Raw genomic sequence first — 17,470 nt, 5'->3', positions numbered from 1 at the left:
CAGTCCTACCTCTTGCACTCTTCTGCCTTTTTGTCAATATTTAATTCTCTTTTACACACATACATTGTACACATTCAAACTGTTAAGAGAGCTTCTTGGTTTTTTTTTTTAAAAACCCACCACATTTATCTCAGTGGTACATAGCAAAGTGTTAAGGTATAAACAGGCACATTTTTAAAAAAGAAAAAAGAAAAAGCACTGCTCTTTAAAATGCATATTTGATACATGGAAGTCCTCTCAGAATGCTCCTGCTAGGAAAAGACAACAAGTAAGTTCATTACAGAGAGGTATGTTAGAGATTCTTTAATCAGAGCTCAGAATCTGTATGAAAGAAACTACATCTGTCCAAACAAGTGGGTTAATTGATCATGTAGCAAATGTCTGGCAGCCTCAATGCTAAGTAGTTTGCACAGTTAATAGCTACATTGGCATCCAATAAATGGCCAGGTAGTTCTGCCTCACTTGCTATTTTAAAACCCTAGTTTATCTTTCTTACACAAGCAGCAGAACTGCAGTGATGTTAGTGCTTTAAGGACCATTCACACAGTGCCACATAACTAACTGATGCCACCCTCAAGCCTAGTTCATAATTGAATAATGTCATTACGACAGCTCGCATTTGAGGACTGCCATTTCCCCATTGTTTAGGGGTGATAAAAGGTTCGTGTTCAGGCATCCTGGACACCAGATTCAGAATACCACACTGGTGGAATGGGTATATGTATCTGGGAGTAAATGCCACTTAACAGTGTGGGATCTATTGTGTACAAATATACCTCAGCCTGGGCCATAAGAATCTTGGTTTTAATTTTATCATTTCAAAGCAAGGTTCTAGCCCTCAAAGGCTATGAAGGTGAGGAGGATTGCTGAGGATGAGTACCAAGGGATAAAGTTTGTGTTCCATTCACAGTCCTTGCCCTCCCGATGGCCAGAGTTATACAAAATAATCGGATTCATGTAAACATGCATAATTTGCAAAATCTGCAGAGTAAAAATATTCAGCTTCCTTAGCAAATATTATCTCACAGCGAACTTGCATGATGGAATCTTGCTCTTGTTCCCCCCTCCCCAATCTTTTTCAAATGCTGAAACAATTACAGGGAAGGGTTGTTCCTAAAGTTGTTTGTCTTTTAACACACATCCCCTGCAAGAACCCCTTAAGAGGAACCCCCTTTTGGTCAAGCAGGGAGCCCACTCTGCACAACTTGTATTATGTTTCTTAGCCAATGCCTAAATATCCACAGGTTGTGATGGTTATGCTATTTTTAACAGTACAAACCAGCATAGGCTTCTCTGCTGTGGTGCATGAATATATACAGACACTTGGGTGTACGTGTGTGAGTGCCACCCCCACCCCCCCCAAAGATATAGCAAGTGACTCATCAAGCTGCTTTGTCATTCATTTCAAAGATTTTCCAAGTTAAATTGAAAGTCAGACTGAATAGAATATGGGGCAGAGCAAACCCATAGAAAATTAAAGGAACAAAACAAACCAGCTTATTTCTAATAGGAAAACAGGTTTTCACCATATACAGCATTTTGAGGTATTCTTCTTGCCACTGGGGTATGAGGGATTAGAATAGAGAGCAGAGGGATATATAGTCTGTAGGGACATTTTAAGGAGGGATGCTTTTCAAATCCTCATCAAATTTTTCCTCATATTTTGAGGTCACTGAGTTCTATGGCTATGTTTCCAGAACAGCAGACATACTGCTTATCCTCTGGTGTTCTATTATTATTATTTTTAAAAAACACAGCAGCATCCACACACTATTTGCTATAGCTTTTGGTTCATCAGTGTCTCTTACACATCCCATGCGAACAATACGCAGAATTTGGCATATATATTACTAAAGCATAGTAGGACATTTTAAAACATAATCACATGAACAACCAGATCACGATTACTTTAACAGTATTTTATTAATGCATGTACTGGGGTAGGGGAAAGACCCACATAAATGGAAGGAATAAGGAGTCCACTTGTGCCTGATCTAATTCCAAACAGAGTAGTCCCATGGAAAATATAAAAATACACATTGGAGAGGCCAACTCTATTTTCAGGAGAATTCATAGATTTTAAATGAACACTGCATATAAACAAATACTGCTTATCTATGGAACAATTAGGATGGATCTGGTGATCTGTTAGCAGATGATGCTATCATGTTCTGGTCCAGCAGCCCTATCTGACCCAGGGAATGTTGATTCTTTCAGCTGTGGGATCCAAACAGACAAACAGATATGCTAGTTGGCATACTATATTGCATTTATTTTTTGGGAAATACAAGAGGTCCAAACTATCTGTAGCATACATTTATTCAGAACCATATACTACAGGGAATGGCTATGGTCAAAAAAGCTGCCCATATATACTTTGTATGGCAAACTCTCATGCCATATTACAACAGCTTCTGAAACTCACTTCAAATGAATTTTCCTTGGGTGCTAAAGGACAGCTGTTAAAGAGACACATTTTCAAACTCCTCTTGTTACCTTCTGTTTCCAAGGTATCCTAACCTTTTTTTTTTTTGGCTGGGGGGGGGGGCGGGGGAGAGACTCAGTATGCCACATGAAAAAATTGGAGAGATCTACCCTTATTTCTATGAAACACAATTCATCAATACATTTTCCCATAGACTGAAAAGATGACAGAGTAAATCTATTTTCCAAACAAAATTATTAATCAAATTGTTTCCATATACAAAATATGCTAAAAAGACTAAACTTTGACCTTTCTGGATCTTATGCCATACTTGTTTGAAGGAGAATCAAACTATATTCCTGTTCTAGTACTAGGAAAACTTGTATGAAACACTTTGTTTTTACTTCGTATTTCATTTATTTGAAAGAGAAGAATCTTAACAGAAAATACTAATAGATCCTATCATATATTAACAAATACCTATCATACTAATAGATCAATTTAGCATGATGGCCAAATCTGGAGCAATGTACCCCTGTGTCGATGGAAATGTCCTTTGTGACGGCAGAGGGGCAACTGACCCAGGCGGCCGGGCACTGCACTCTCGCCCAGGCCTGCCAGAGCAAAATGCTGCTATGGCATGGTTGGGGGCATGCCGGGAGGTGGGGACAGGGCCAACCTTAGTCAGCCTCCATAGTCCAACAGCCCCCGTGTGCCAGTGAGCCACTGGCAGAAATACGCAATGATTTTTGTGGCATATCTCTATTCCCCACTATGGGGGATTTTTGCTCTTCTTTTTCAAGAAAAAAATTTGGGCTTTCCCGCAGTGGAGTGGGAGGGGTGGCACCGTCCCTGCCCACCCACTCTGGACCAGGCTGTAAGTGTATCTTTGCAAAACAGACATCAATCTTTGGAAGATTAAAATAAATAAAACTTGAACCCTGCATACTACTGCTCATTAACAATAACAGAAATGGGGACCTAAATCCCTTTATACATGAATCCAACAATAATAATATTTCATACAACTATCAAAATACTTTCTGGTATTCATTTTAAAGAGGAACAATTCCCATTATATTTCTGGACACAAAATAATGTACATTGAAATGGAGGTACTGTTGTAAGCAAAGCCATTCAAGTCTTAAAACATCCTAGAATAGCTGAAAAACTCTTTAGTATTTGGAAATTATTAGAAGCAATTATCATTCTGGACCTTTTTATTGTTGCATAATTGACCTATAACTCAAGGCAATCACTGTGAATGCTGGTTATACATATAAAGGGTGGCTAGGTCTAGGTGTTTGGTGAATTGTATAAAATGTCTATGAATGTTTTCTCTTTCTGATAAGAGACCCAGGCATTGTTTGACCTACAGGTGACTTAGCAGTAATACAAAGAATTTTTGAATTCACTTGAAACACTGTTTGTAGATAGAAACACATTTATGAACAAGAAGAAACTCAAGGGAAAAATGGCCACAGTATTTGGAGGGGGTTAATCTGATATTGTGTGTTAAACTTACTGGTGGTGCAACAAGAAAGGCCTCTTGGAAGCCCAAAAACTCTTCTGAGATACAGATCTGGCCAAGAAGAGCATCTTTGATTTTGTTACATATATTTTATGTATGACCTATTAATGCATTAGAAGTCTCCAAAACAGAGAAAAACAAACATAAATTCTGAGCACAGTTAGATGTAAAGCTACAGCTGCAGCAAACATAAGCAGGAAAACAGCAATTAATGAAAGCAATTAAAATCAGTCAAGAATTCAGCAAAAAAACCAATTGAAAGCTTGCAGAATACAAAGTCTCCAAAATAATAACAACATAGCAGCCTCTTAACTACGGGAATAGGTTTCAGAAACTGAGACCCTTCCACACACGCAAAATAATGCATTTTCAAACCACTTTCACAATTGTTTGCAAGTGGATTTTGCTATTCAGCACAGCTTCAAAGAGCACTGAAAGCACTGAAAGCAGTTTGAAAGTGCATTATTCTGCATGTGCGGAATGAGCTTGAGTGTGCATCCCATCGCTAACAGTATAGTGTTTCTGGTGATTCCTAGAGCGGTGTGTAGTGTTCCCAGCTGCCCACCAATTTATGCAACTGACTGCCAACACTCTGGTGGTTGGTGGGAGGAAACAAGCCAATGGAAATGGGAAGCAACAAGTATCCCCTGTGGGATGACATCACTTCTGGCTTGATGCAGAAGTGCTGCATCACACCAGTGGGATGAGTTTGGGGGCAAGTACTAGAATTCCCCCCACAACATGATACTGGTATTGTCGAAGACTTTCACGGCCGGATTCAACTGGTTCTGGTGGGTTTTCCGGGATGCGTGGCCATGGTCTGGTGGATCTTGTTCCTAACATTTTGCCTGAATCTGTGGCTGACATTTTCAGAGGTATTACACTGTATGTGTAACAGACTTCCCCCTGTGATACACCTCTGAAGATGCCACCCACAGATGCAGGCGAAACGTTAGGAGCAAGATCCACTAGACCATGGCCACACAGCCCGGAAAACTCACCAGAACCAGATGATACTGGTACTTCTGTGTCAAATTAAAAGTGATATCATTGTGCAAGGGATGCAGATAGCTGCTTCCAAACCTCCCTAAAGCTCCCACCAGTTGCCAGGAGGTACCTTGCAACACTAGTGATGTGATATCACTTTAAAAAGGGACTTGACAAATGTATGGCAAATAGTTCCATCAAAGATGATGACAAGCCATGATGACTAAATGGAACCTCCACATTCAGACACAGTAAACCTCTGAAAACCCATGCCACTGGAGGAGCTGATTTCCATGGTTTTCTTATTGGCCCTTCAGGGGATCTGGGAGAACATGAAACATTATTTTGATCCAACAGGGATGCAATTAAAAGTTAGGAAGACTAAGGAATTTAGTAAGTAAGGAGAGGAGGAGGAACAAGAAGCAGAAAGTGTGTCATCAAGCCTGTATTGGTACTGTTGCAAAAAAAAAAAATTAGCAAGTCACTAGTTTTCCCCCATAGACAAAACTGGGTATTCAAGTGACACACTGCAGTTCATTGCCTTCCCAGAAGTAATTACCCAGGGATTTTCAGTTAACATTGGTATGTTGATCAAGAATGGCATTTACACATAAACTCTGTACAAAGCAACTACGCAAATATATTGGCCTCCAGGGGGGGGGGATCCACAGTTCTCTACCAGCATGGCCAATTGGCCATGCTGGCAGAGGCTGATGGGAATTGTAGTTCCTGAACATCTGGAGAGCCGCAGGTTCCCTACCCCTGGCCTAGTGGATAGTTAGCTTTGAATGGTGTGCAAATGATTAATTACAGTGATCCAGACTATTAAGTAAGAGAGTTTACTTCTCACTAGACACAGTGCATAACAGTCTTCTCTCTGTGATAACACCTCTGAAGGTGCCAGCCACAGATGCAGGTGAAACATTAGGAACAAGATTTACCTGACCATGGCCACACAGCCCAGAAAACCCACAACAACTAGTTGAATCTGGCCATGAAAGCCTTCAACAATACTTTAAGGGAGCTTAATTTTTTAAAGGTGTTTGATTGCATGAAAAGCAGTGACAAGGACAATATTTGACTACCAAACTGGGAAAAAAATGCAAGTTCTCGGAAGAAAAGCGAAGCAACAATAATAAATATTTCTCTTTGGACTTATGAGAGATACTCACAAATGTTGCCAAGATTACCCATTTCTGATTCACTTACAAGGATGTCAAGGGTGTGAAGTCAAGCCACTGGGGCGACTGCAATAATTAGTCAAATATGCTCCAGTGTCTAGACACCATTTGGCAGGGAGAGCACATTTGCATATGGGAAATGTTACATCAGAACTGCAAAGAAAGAACAGCAGAAGTTTGAGAATTAAAGATTTACACATGTAAAAAGTTGTTCAATGACAAATATTTGCAAAGCTAAGGGGGAAAAGAGGGAATATAAAAACAGTACTGTCTGGAAAACAGACTACATGCTAACTAGTATAGTCAACAGCGATCAGTGAAGATATTCTAGACCCCAACATTCCTACTGGATAGTCAAACCAATCACACCTCACTGTGACACAACCAGAATGAAAGTGTATTGAAGGATCTCAGATTTCTGTGCTCTCTCTAAACCGGGGGCGGAGGGGGGGGGTGTTGCACTGTGCTACATTTGGCATAGGCAGACATTCTCCAATCAAAGTCAGAAGCAATCTATAGCCAAAGCAGAAGCAGTTTAATGCACACCAGATTATCAAAGCACCAAATACAGAAAGGTGTAGTAAAGCCAAGACAGAAGTACAAACTGAAGTTAAAACAAGGATTAAACAAGATCACTGGCTTCAGAATCAAACACAAAGTTGCTGCCACACCACAGCTTGGTTTCCAGCCTCTTATATACTAAATACCCTACCCACCAGTGTAAATCCCACACAGCTGGGTTGCTTTAATCTAGGTTGCCTGAGAACACTTTCTATTGAGACCAGCTTGCCCCAGAGCTGCTAATTTGCTACTGCATCTCCACTTCCTAACCTTCTTCCATCATTGCTCACTGAGCCTGAAGGGAGGGAGCTGACATTGAATCTTTTGTCCCCAGTTTGAGGTAAGGAGGTTGGAAATCTCAGGTTTGAGCCTGATTGTGGTAGAATAACAAGAGGAGAATAATGTTTGATGCTTTGCTCCCCACTGTGAAGAAAGGCAGGGTATAAATGAAATAAATAAATAAGAAATATGGCTAATTATGGGAAGGAGATAAAAGGAGGAAAGAATGACGAAAGGCAAGGAGAGAATTTGGGGGTTGCCAGGATGAGAATAACAGAAAATAGGGTGGGGAGGGAAATACAGAGGAAAGTTAGGTATATCCCACAAGTATGAGCCTCCCTTGCCCAGTAACATAAAATTGGGCCATCGTTTTCCTATCAGTGGCTGCTGGGGTAGGAGCAAGAGGGAAAGCAGAAGACAAAGGGGCAGATAAATGTAGGTTCACTGTTGGGCAGGAAGAAGAGAAGGGGACTATGGGGGCCTTCAGGGAAGAGAATGAAGAAATAATGGGAGAAGGGTAAATCAGATGTCTTATGCAAGATCTTCAGGGTTCTCATTTTTATTTTCTATTAGCCAGTTCTGCATACTGGAGTGTCTCCATTTTGAGCATGATTAGTTTCCATAGTTTGAATTTTAGAAGGAGAAAATTCTAAAAGGCACAAGCACAAATTGCCTTATTTCTCTAGCATGGTTTCTAGACTGTTTCTCAAGAAATAAGTTAAACTTCATTTCATCAGACACATCATAAGTTCATACATTTGGCATGGAGAAACAAAAGAACTTTTAAAAGATGTAATCTAAAGACTATGAAGCATTAGAATCCTAAGTACTTACAAGGCCAGGTATTAGTTTACAATGTCAGCGATGACCCCAAGGGAAACTGGCAATCTCAACCTCAGAAGGAAGTTTAAATTAAAATAATTTACAGTCAACAGCATGAAAAATATTTTCAAAGCACTGACCTTCATGTGAAACCAAACGATTTTGAAAAACATTGCACAAATAATGAAGATGGCATAATTTAATAAAGCATGAGAATGGTGATTTTCTGGTGCTGTGACAAAACCCAGAATTTCTCTTTCTGCTTTCAAAAAAATTACCTCAGACCATATTTTCTAGAAGGTAGCGTGTGAAAACATCTGGAAAGCATTCCTCAGGAAATAACCCTATATTAAGTATGTTTTGAGGGGCTCTGCTTCCTTGCCTTGACTTTAAATGTCTATAATGTAATTCTGCTTTTGCAGATGAAAACATGGATCTGAGAAGCCTCTGATTTTATTGTATTGTTTTAATCATTAATGTCAGCTGTTCTGAGACTTCTGCTACAAAGCCACCAAAGTTTTTGCCAAACATTTTTTTAAAGACACCTGGAGGAGTCAGTGTTATGCTTTAGAAAGAACATATTATTTTACTTTTTTAGAAAATGTTTAAGACTAACTAAAAGTCATGAACTCATGGAAGAAACTCAACAGAATAATCCTAAATGTCTCCAATATGAATATAGCTGCCAATTAATGAGGGGGAAAGGCTTTGCATATGCTCAGGATACATTTTTCTTTCTTTGAAAAAATATTCCAAAGAAAATTTTGAGTTGTGGAGATTTTTACTGTGATGATGCCTCCCTAAGTTAACCTTTTGCTTTAACTTGCCCAGTGAGGTTCTTTTACATTATAATACAAGGTCATTATGGTATATAAATTGTTACTAGTCACCCAACTAATAAATAATTCCTAAATCCGTATACACCATACTGTTATGATCAATATATCTAATTCTCAGTGTGGTCCCATATGCAAATATTTAAATCCAGAAACCTGATCCCTGAATAGATAAGCCAGATTTTTCCACAAACCTAAGAAAATTCCCAGATTTGAAGAAATTTTTAAATCTAAATAAAACTACATAAGGGGATTAAACCCACCAAAACAGTAGAACAAATGCCCATACATTTTAAAAAAGAGATCTCAGTGGCCATGCTAGACTTTTCTTGATAACCACAACAATATCACAGCCTTCATACTTTGGTTTCTGTGAGTAGGCGAGCCATTTCCAATGCTATGTGGATCTGCAAGTCTACTCCTGTTCCCCTGCCTCCTGTCCTGGAGGGAGGACTTATCATGGCCAGGCTCGGCCGCAACCACTAGGCAATTTTCTATTGTGACCACTGGACAACTTGATGCCACATGTAATGGGGTCACTTATATTCAAGGGCGAGGGAGAGATATTAACCCACCACTAGCCACCAATTGTAACGGCACGGGTGGCCTACAATCAAGGTACCCACTAAACTGACCAGTGGGGTTTCCTTTGCCACCAAAAATATCCCAGGCTAGTGTTCAGGGATCTTCTTTTTTACTCTGCTGACACCATTAAAGGGAAGGAACTAAGAATCCCAAAACTGTTGCTGGCTGCCAAATATATAAAGGATTCCACCTCACATTCACTCTTGGTCTAAGGGGAATGTCCTTCAGAGTCCCATATTGAGGGAACTCAAAATTGGCTGGGATTCTAGTCTCTCAGACAGGCACTCTTCAACCTCTCACACACAAACGCAGGCTGGCATGAGGGTAACTTGAACACATCGAATGAAATTTATTTTAAAAACAAAAGAAAGGCTTCTTAAACTGGCTCAGAGAGGTACTAACGCTTGATGGTTTCAGAGAGGTTCTTTTCACTTAAAAGTTACAGAGCTTCAGTTGTTATTTAGGTTTCACACACATACACAGACACACGCAGGTGTCTCTTCAGAAACAACTTGGTTTTTATACACTTTGCTTTTCCTCACAGACACTAGTCCTTTCTGATCCACAACCACTGAATACACACACACACACACAGAGTCTATGCCCTATGAGATTCTGGCATACAAAGCCTCCCTCTCTCACACTACTCCCAAACTGGCCTCACTGCCACTGGATCGGTCTTTTCCAAGACTGGTGTTACATAGGGGTAGGACAGACTCCTAAGTCTGGTCAGTGTCTACTGACAAGCCTCTGGCCGGCGCTTCACTCTGCACCAAAAAGCCAGTGCCTTCCTTCCTCTCACAAGCTTCCTTCGCTTGAGGAGAGTCACTAGAATCTGCCCGCTATCTGAGCTGGACCAGAATTCCTTTACACCAGAGACAGAGCGGAGAGACTTCACTCCACAGACTGCTCTAAACTGAACACAAGGTGTTCTCTTCAGAACTCTCCACAAAGAACTGTCTGACATGTTCTCCCTGTCTTTCTGTTTATCTAGCAGCGTTTTAGCACCCCCTTACATTGGCTAGGGGCAACAGTGCCTTCCATCGACCAATCACCTTGCTTTTATTTAAATTAGGGCCTGCTGCCATACTGTTACTGTCACCCAGACCTCTTTAAGCAGGCCTGCTTCACACCAGCCCTTCAGGGTGGGGCAAGTCTGTTACACCACACAACTTGCCTAGTCTAGTCACAGTCTTTTCACATCTTGCTCAACTTGGCTGGGCCTGGCAGTTACCAACATATAACTCACCTGAGAAGCTTGTTACTGCACAATTTTTGAAACTAGGCCAGTTTTTTCTTCATGGAAGGGCTGCTAAGGAGAAGGAAGGAAAGAAAGCTGTTCCCTCAAATTAGTATCAGAGTAGAATTTGAGAGTACTAGGTCTGAATCCCCACTTTGCCATTGAAAGGTGGTATTATCCAGTCACTCTCTCTCACCCTAAGAAGAAGAAGAGTTTGGATTTATATCCCCCCTTTCTCTCCTGCAGGAGACTCAAAGGGGCTTACAATCTCCTTGTTCTTCCCCCTCACAACAAACACCCTGTGAGGTAGGTGGGGCTGAGAGAGCTCCGAGAAGATGTGACTAGCCCAAGGTCACCCAGCTGGCGTGTGTGGGAGTGTACAGGCTAATCTGAATTCCCCAGATAAGCCTCCACAGCTCAGGCGGCAGAGCTGGGAATCAAACCCGGTTCCTCCAGATTAGATACACGAGCTCTTAACCTCCTACGCCACTGCTGCTCCTAATCTACCACAAGGGTTGTTGAGAGGATAAAATGTAGGAAAGAAGAGCAATGTAAGCTGTCATATGTCTGCACTGGGCAAAAAGGTGGGGCATAAGGAAAGAATGACAGGAGAGAAGGGGGCCACCAGGAGGAGGGAAAGCAGAATTAGAGAATTGAAATGCCCCATATATGTTCATTTTTCTGCTATAATACTAACATATAGTTTTCAAATATTCAGTTCTTGCTTCATGATACTGGGCTGGATCCAGCCAGTTTTTTCACTTAATCTTGCCCAATACTCCTCCTTTGTACATCATCACGCCCTCATGACTTTTGTTTATGTATGCCCCACCATTCCCAGCACAACCTTCTTGGTGGTGAAAGACGACTGTATTAGCCAGTAGCAAAGGTGGCTGGATCTAATGCTTAGTCTTTTGCACGAGTATTATCACCTTAGGCATTAAAACCACATGGATACTAAAGTTCCCTTTACAAATGGCTGTGCTGCTTTTACTGTTCCAATTCAAATGAGAATTTGCACAAGAAATATCTCCAAGCTGGATACACATTCAATATTTATTTATTTATTTGCTGTGAAAAATCTTTTTTTTCGATAATGACAGGAGCAGTGTAACAATCAGACAAGTGATACACCTGTGCATTCAGGTAGCTTTCAGTGCTTTAATGCTGGAAGCTGCTCTAGGGCTTTTGTCCTTTGGGGAACTGTCAATAATGTGCACTGGAAGTTCTCTGTTAACCCAGCTCATGGGTTTCAAGACAGCACTGGTCACTGGAGGACCATTTAATTAGACTGAGAGACAAAGAGTGCAATGAGTGTGACATTTCAGCCTACAGTTTGCAAATGGCTCTGCTACATTCTAAAACAACATTCATGCCAGCAGTTCCCCAAGAACCACTGTGGGATCAGTTTCAAAATATACAGCAAAAATAAATTGTTGATACAATGTTGGGAGAGGCTTGTCAAGCTTTTGTGACTGAACACAATCTGTTTTCCAGCTTATGTTAATTTATGTTCAAATACTGCAACTGCTTTTAAAATGCCTATGTTTCTACAGGGCTATCTGTGAAAAACATTGTACCATCTTCAGACTGTGGAAGAAAGCTTGGCAAGGCAAACACAGAAATCTTACTATCATAAATGGGGTATACCTGATGGTATGAACTGGATATGGAGGCGGCCATTTCATTATGACTGATTAAAAATGGTAGAGTGATGAAGGGGATGGCTTTAAACTAAGACAGGTGAAGAAAAGCAAACATTTAGCTAACCTGTGCAATAAGAATCAAGGTATGAGTCATGTGTGTTTGATACAAATATGTGCATCTCAAGGGTTCACATAACCTCTTGGTGGTCACACTCAACTAATTCAGGAAATCCATACTAAATTTGCACCGTGAAACTTCTTTCACATCACTTCCTTTAAAACCTTGGAGAATCCAGGATTAGCTTTGCCATGCAGATTCTTGCCAAACACATAGTGACCTTCTACTTCAAAATCTGGAAAAATGAACTAATCTTTTTAAGTGGGCATAGAAATATAGTTGATTTACAACTGAATGCAAATTAATATTAACTTATCCACTTAAACAAACATGTGTCTTATTCCTCTGCAGAGAAACATAACATCACATTCTATTTTTAGTTTCACTGCTTGGATTTTCACTGAGCTGTTATGATACATAAACTGCCAAAAGAAATATTCACATATAGTGTTCTAATGCAGCCTGAAATAAATAACCTTTAGAAAACCCAGCACAGTGTAATGGAGGAATTAGCTGACATTCTTTCCTTAACATTGCCTGCAGATGGGCAACACAATAAAGAAGGCAAATTCACCACGGTATCACATTATGGAAGTTAGCAAAGCCGATGGGGTTACATTAGAGATTAATTTGACAGAATACTTGCATTCATGTTATTATTCAGAACCAGAGAATTTGGTCCTGACTAGTCCAAATCCTTCCAGTTATTTCTATGAATATTTTCACCTTATTAACAACTGACTGCACATTTGAGACTTACCCACTATGGAAAAATATCTTTCTATTCTTGGGGTTGGGCTGGACAAAAACTCCATATGTAGTTTTAAGGGGTTTTTTTTCTCTTAGCAGAAAATAGACAGGAGGTTAGAAGTCAACTGTTCCTAAGCATCTCCTCCTTTTCCTGTTAAAAAGCAGCTGATTTACGGCAATCCCTGCTGGGGTTTTCATGGCAAGAGACATTTGGAGGTGGTTTGCCACTGCCTGCCTCCATGTCACAACTCTGGTATTCTTTGGAGGTCTCCCATTCAAATACTAGTCAGGATCAGGGCCGAGAGTGTGTGTGTGACTGGCCCAAGGTCACCCAGCAACCTGGGTTTCTCAGGTCCTAATCTGACTCCTTAACCACTACACCACTCTGGCTCTCTGTCGGCCAAATACCAATCATCAAGACTTTGGAAATGCTAATAGAAATTCTGGTCTGGGATAATGAAATGGCCAGCTCCTACCATAGCTAGAATTTGACAAAAATTAACAGAGGCTCATTCCGCACATGCAGAATAATGCACTTTCAAACTGCTTTCAGTGCTCTTTGAAGCTGTGCAGAATAGCAAAATCCACTTGCAAACAGTTGTGAAAGTGGTTTGAAAACGCATTATTTTGCGTGTGCGGAAGGGGCCATAGACTTGCGAATGCAAGTGGCTAGATCATATCTTCCTGGGGATTTAAGGAAAAGCTTCTTGACCCACAAAAAGGTAGGAGAAGAGATGAAATCTACTGGCATGTAGGGAGAAGAGTCCTTTTAGCAGGCCCATTTTAGCTGAGTCCACCTGGAGACTCTCAAACCTGAGTGCCATCTTGATGCCACCATTGCTGAATGGAGCAGGGAAGGTCTCAAAAGTAATGGGAAGCTTTTACCAAACGGTAACTTGGATCAGGCTCAACCTATTGCTGAATGGAGAATATGCATATGGATTTTTACTTCTAATAAATTCTGCATTATTTCAAATGCTGGTAGCTGTTCTCTGTACCACACAGACTCTGCTGTTGAACCTGCTATTCAAAACAGATATTGGGGAAGGAGGCAGTCAGTTGCTAAATCACTATTTTGTCTGAAAGTACACAGGTGTGGTAAGCCACCCTCATGGTAGCCAGACCTTGGATAGCAGAGATGCAGCCATTAGGCCTTAGAACAGCAACTCAGTAGGGAAGCTGGGAATACTGCCCTCTTGATGGATAATGCTTAAAATGACCCGTTGGTGGCAGAATGTCAAAAGAGAAAACCCCTCCAAGGTTCAGGGAGGCTGGGCAAGTGAGGTATCACTTGCTAGCAGATATTCAGGACAGTCTCTAGGTGCCTAAACACCTTGGTGGGGGAAGCAGATTGGCATGCATGGGGGGGGGGGGATGTCAGTGGAGCCATTCTGCCACACTCACAAAAGGAGGTACAAAATTTTCATTAGTTGAGGATTTCAAAGTCAGATCAAAGCTAATCTACAGTAGCTACTGTGCCTCACTGTGATTAATTAGGTCTTCCCATGTAAGTCAAAATACTAGTCCAATTAATAAGAATGAATTATTAGAACTAATACAATATTGGGACCTGCCACTGCAACCCTAAACTGAGATACACCCTTCTAAATTCAAGAAAATTAATGCTCTTAAAGAATGGTTACAACTCTGCTTATAAGGGCTGCACTGTAAGAGACAGGTTGAAATCCTCACCTGTCATAAAACTCATAAAAGGGTGATCTTAGACCAGTCAAAACGTATAAATAAAATAACTAGAAAAGTAGAAAGTTCCCTAAATTCACCAAATGTACAAATTAATAAATAATTCAGTATTGCAGACCCAAATCAAATTCCTACTCTGTTCCAGGTGCTCTGAGGGAAAATGGCATGCTCTTGCTTGAATATTTTGTAGAGTTGGCCTTACAAAGACTTCTTGAATAGTTGGAATTACAGTCTTATTGATATCATTTACACCTTGCTTTTCTGCCCAGTGGGGACCCTAAGGTTCTCCTCTTCTCATTCTCCTTTCCAGCATTTTACCCTCACAACAACCCCCTTAGGTAAATTAAGCTCAGAGTTCGTGACTGGCCCAAGACTACCCTGGAAGCTTCCGTGGCAAAGTGGGGAAGTGAATCAGGGTCTCCCACATCCTAGTCAGACACTCTAACCAATGTGTCCCACTGGTTCTCATATCCCTCACCATATTCCACTCAGGTTCTCCACTGCCTGCATCACCCCCCTATGCAGGGTACTTTGTGCTCCTGAAGCGGCAAACATGTGCATATTTATTTGGCATAAGCTTCAATAAACACAGTGGGATTTACTTCTGAGCAAGAAAATATAGAATCAGACTGCAGGAAAGGCAAGATATAAATAAAGAAAATAAAATAAAATAAATCCTAGTGATATTTTTTAAGTAACATGCATAGATTCATACATTCAAGTTGTAAGAACATTTTACTTGTGAATCAGCTCTATTGGAATCAATGGGTGATACTACTGAATAACCATGCACTGAATCAAGAGGAAACACTGCAATCATATGCTTGGTTAATTAGAAATAAGTCCTATTTGGAACTAGTGGAATTTATTTCTGTGGAAGCATGTACAGGATGCGACTGATAGATCAGAGTCTTCTCTCTTTGAAGCCTATCCTCTTTCATAGGCAGCAACAGCAGAAGCAAGTCTGCTACATGGGCTGGGGAGAGGGCTCCCCCGACAATGGAGGTCTTTGACTAAGGAAGTGAAGCAAGACTAAATTGGTTCAGGGCAACCTGACACTAATTGCTCATGCTACTAAAAACTGTTATCAGCAATGATAAAGTGGTGCCTGTACAAGCCTAAAGAAAGGAGCAATATTTGGCAAGCAAAAACTTGTGCTGCTATTAATTTGCATTTACTTCACCCCACCAATCTTCACTGGCTTACATCTATTAAAAGAGAAGGCAGTGTCAGACCCTTACAAACACTTGTTCTTCAGCTTCACAGCCAATCAGAGGGACCAACATAAAAGGAAAGAGCAGGCCAACAGTCATGGCTAGATTCTGCACCGCATATGTATAATGGGTCATATCCATTATAAGGGAACTGTTTTCCTTTTTTCCATTCACGCACATGCCCTTCATCTGTCCAGGTGAGTTACTGAAGCCCATGTAAAAATCTGGGTTGCTTTCGCATCCTTGGAGACACTTCTCTCTGTTTTAAAATTTTTTTTCCAGCAACACAGGCATACATAAATGAACCCCTGTAGCCATGCTGATTGTCCCTTAATATGATTGACTGCACCTGTGCAGCTGCACATGTGCAACACAAACAAGGGGAAAAAAGAAAAAGGGACCTCTATGCAATGGCTGGGTAATAATGAATATGTTGCCATAGATTGGTCATACTCGATGGCATGGTGAGGAGATATGTTTGATGACTTTGTACACTGTTGGGCAGAGTATCTGCCTACAACCTGCTGGGTAACCTGCACAGAATGGCGGGCGGGTAGATTCTCTCTGACAGTGGACAGAATGGGCCTTAAAGTGAACAGATGGAAGGAAGGGAAATAGAGTGTTTTTTGTCTGTTGTGTTCATGTGGGATCACCTCCGACCCAGGACTGTGCAAAATGATTGCTGGCTTAGTGATTTTCAAATAAAAGGAATAAAATGGGCCAAACCTATTTTGGAAAAGGGACCTGGGCAAAGTCTTCATCCCCCCAACGGTTTATATAACATCCTACACCCATATGTAGGATGGCCTGTGCTGAATCCACCATGGAGAGGAAAATAACTAGTAATGGTTAGGGACAAGGTGGGGGAGGGGAAAAGTTTGATGCAAGGGAAAACCTTTAAAGATCCTATGGCACACTTGAGGTGCAACACATTCACCAGTTAGAGTCTACTTTTGTGTGTATGTACGAATGTGTGTGTTAAGTGCTGGCAAGTCACGCCTGACTTATGGCAAACCTATGTATCAATGACCTCCATAACGTCCTACCGTTAACAGCTTTGCTCAGGTTTTGTAAACTGAGAGCGGTGGTTTCCTTACTGAGTCAATCCATCTCATGTTGTGTCTTCTTGGTATCTAGTTTCATTAAAACACATAAAATAATAAAGTACATGGAAAATGAATACCAGCCTTCCTGGTCAAGAGCCATGGCACTTTCCAGGTGACAATCTGCAGCACATAAGGGTATGTTCTCATGAACAATGATACTTATGGGTGCCATTCCTATACTCACTAACCACACAAGGAAGAGTGTCAGATTCCATGCAGACTCTGCTTTAAAAATCCTCTATGGTGCATCTGAATGGAGAGATATTTGTCTCTACATTTTAGTGATGAGTGGGTCATTGCCATGCTACCCTATAATGTTTCGCCTACCAAATGGCTCGAAAGTACAGATGACAGACTCTCTCTGAAATTAGAGCAGTCATGCTGGATGTTTTTAGGCAGCAGCCACACAGAAAATGATGATCAGATTTTACATTTGTTTACATAGGCTGGGGAACTCCACCACGATAAGGAATACATATTTACTCAGA

General features: G+C 40.9%; 1 protein-coding gene across 1 annotated transcript in view; it reads right to left on the bottom strand.

The window, feature by feature from the left end:
- GFRA1 (GDNF family receptor alpha 1) overlaps positions 1-17,470 on the bottom strand; it is a 258,054-nt gene that overhangs the window by 58,664 nt on the left and 181,920 nt on the right. The gene's annotated exons all lie outside the window — the stretch shown is intronic.

Source organism: Sphaerodactylus townsendi, linkage group LG08 (genome assembly GCF_021028975.2).
Source record: "Sphaerodactylus townsendi isolate TG3544 linkage group LG08, MPM_Stown_v2.3, whole genome shotgun sequence".
NCBI lineage: Eukaryota > Metazoa > Chordata > Lepidosauria > Squamata > Sphaerodactylidae > Sphaerodactylus > Sphaerodactylus townsendi.
The sequence above is the reverse complement of the archived record's forward strand: the minus strand, read 5'-3'. Positions and strand labels throughout refer to the sequence as shown.